The following is a 2909-nucleotide window of genomic DNA, read 5'->3' as shown; positions in this document are numbered from 1 at the left end:
ACCTAATTTAAGTAAGAATAGGTATTGCCTTTCAGAGTGTTCTAGGCACAGCCAAGATACTGCGCAGAAACCTCAAGCTCCCAGGCCTCTGGTAGAGGACCGAGTTCAGAGGATGAGAGAGAGAGAGAGAGAGAGAGTGAGAGAGACCACCCACGGAGGGTGAGAAGGGAAGGAGGTGTTTTCATACAAGTAATAGTATATGAAGCCACCAATTACAGCTACAAAGTAATATTGTGTGACTGCAGCGAAGCACTCTGTTTTATTATGGCATTAAAAGATTTTGCGATGATGGTTCTGGAGGACCCAAAAKCAGGCATAGGGATGCAGAAGTAGAGCAACAAATAAGTAAAAAATTCAACAATCCAAAAATTAATTTTCAAAAACCAATCCCAAAGCCCAAGGGTCCAAAAATGTAAACTGACAATAATGAAACCAATTAAATCTAAAAATAAATCAGAAGCAGTGTCAAGCAGCATAGAGCAAAATGGGCAGATGAACTAATAATGAACAATGAAAACCGGTGACTTTATGCTCTTATAATGAGGGAGGAACAGAATGACATTGAATGCAGATGTGTTAATCAGGGGATTAGAGCAAACGAGCAGACTATGGGAAGGTGAATAAGACACAAAGAAATTACAAACCAAGGGGAAAGGACTAACAATGATCTGAGAGAAATAAATCCAAATGCAAATGGAACCAACCACAAGAAGAAAAAAAGGAAAACCATGGATTATTTTTTTGTATGATTTGCATTATTCCAGCATATTGATAATATGGTTGTAATGGATCAARAATAATACATACTGTTGAAAGGCTCTGTGTGTTTATAAAWTWTTTTTTTCCTGTGGTGCCTTTTAGTTCTCCCAAAATTACTTCCTGTCAAAGTACTCTGGATGGGTGGCTCAGCTTGGGACAAGACTTGGTCAGCTCATCCAGGGGAGGCTGTTCCTGTGGCCTTTGTGTGGGTTACTCAGTTTGGAGAAGTCTGTCACCACCAGGGCCTTTTATCACCTCCTCTGTTAAAGTCAGGCCCTGGCAGGGACAAGCATTTGGCCTTGTTAGACAAGCATTGCTGTTTGGAAAATTAAAAAAAAACTTCCTGCGTTGGAGTTTTACTCTCAATGGAGTGACCCTGGAGTGATCCACATCTGTCCTGATGGCCTTTATGTTGGTGCTTGTGATGCATGTAGTATCCTGATGGTTCATATCTACAGTAAAAATGTAAAGGACTGTAGACGGTGAAGAGGAAAAAAAATTGTCTTTATTTTTATACTGTTTTGTTTTTCTATTTGAGAAAATGTCGATGACTTTAGTGATGTGCCATAAAACTAGATTCATACTAACCTGATATGAATTCAAGCTTCTCAAATGTTTAGACTTTGAGAAGCAAAAATATACTGATATATTTGTATCAGTAAATATATAGTGACAGGGATGTTGTAGCCTAATTTGACACAGCTGTGCCAGGTTGCCTCAGGGTTTGTTGAACATTTTCAAACAATTGTGGCACATGAGCATCACAACTTAAAGACAACATTCATACAGAATTTTCCACTAGAAAATAATTTAGGGAATTGCTAGTACTGGAATACTGTAGAAATAATAATAACAATGTTCTTTAATCTCATGCTGCACYACGCAGATGCTCTGTCTGCATTGATGAAGGTTTAGTCACGTCAGCATCCTAAATTCTTTGAGTGGTTCCAAACAATAATAAGTGTGATTATTAATTAATTAGACTTATTTTCTGATTAATTAATAAACAATGCCGCTCTTGGGAACACTCAGACGTTGTGCATAGTGTATTGAGCATTCACTTTCCAATGGTCAACTATTAACTAACAACAACAACAACAAACAAAAAAAAACATAAAAATGAAATTAGTGACGTCCCTGTCTTGGTGCTGCAATAGACTATGGATTTTACCTTTTATCCCAATACATTCATATTATAGAAAACTGGGGCACATCATAATTGGTCCACAAATTAAACAGCACCTCACGTTGCACAAAATTAGCTTTATGTTTGGCTCAATGGAAAACACATTTTATATATTGAAATTGAAAAGCAAGATAAAAGCCAGTTTGGCACAAGTTTGAACCTAACCCTTCTTGACGCAGTAGTTACAAGGCGTGGGGCTCAGCTGAGGGAAGTACAGCGGCAGCCAGGTTTGGATGACTGTGGACGGAAATAGGAAATTTAAAGGGAATGGCGTAGTTAGTTAGTGGAGATGGAGAGGAAGTGAGATTTACTGGGGCGAGGGGGATGAACGGGAGGCAAAGCTGAGTGTCTGCTGAATAATTCAGCGCCCCCTGTCTGTACAAGTTAGCATCAATGAAACTCAGAGCTTCTCCACTGACGACTGCATAATAGAGCCACCTCTGAAACCAAGTCTAACTCGGTGCACCGCAACATATCTGTGGGAATACATGGATGCACTTTGTACTTCGGACAGTCACCCACACACCTGTGTGCACAACTTCTCCTATATATTTCTGTAAATGCTAGAAAGAAATTAGCATTGGAAAGTTCAAACAAGGACTCAAAGAGCAAAATACACACAGAACAAACTCAGGCTTCATGTCCCCAAAGTGTACACTGTGCTTGTGAATAATTCAGGCAGTGAAGAGAGCAGTGGCTTGCAGTGTAAGCTGCTGCTGAGACAGCAGGTGACCCTGCATCCAGCAACAAGGACATAGTGGCTGTCTGCTCATTTAAAGCCTTCGCATACCAACTGGTTTTATAATGTCCAGAACAATGTTTGTTTTTTTGGACTCTAGAATCTTCTAGAAGCTTATGGGTGTTCTGGTTTTCCTGAATATACTATGGGTTTGATCTCAAATGGTGGGAAATGCTCCCTATGGTCACCTTGGGAAGTTAGCTACATACTATTCATATCCAATGG

The sequence above is a fragment of the Poecilia reticulata genome, linkage group LG10 (assembly GCF_000633615.1).
Source record: "Poecilia reticulata strain Guanapo linkage group LG10, Guppy_female_1.0+MT, whole genome shotgun sequence".
NCBI lineage: Eukaryota > Metazoa > Chordata > Actinopteri > Cyprinodontiformes > Poeciliidae > Poecilia > Poecilia reticulata.
This window is presented reverse-complemented; position numbering follows the sequence as displayed.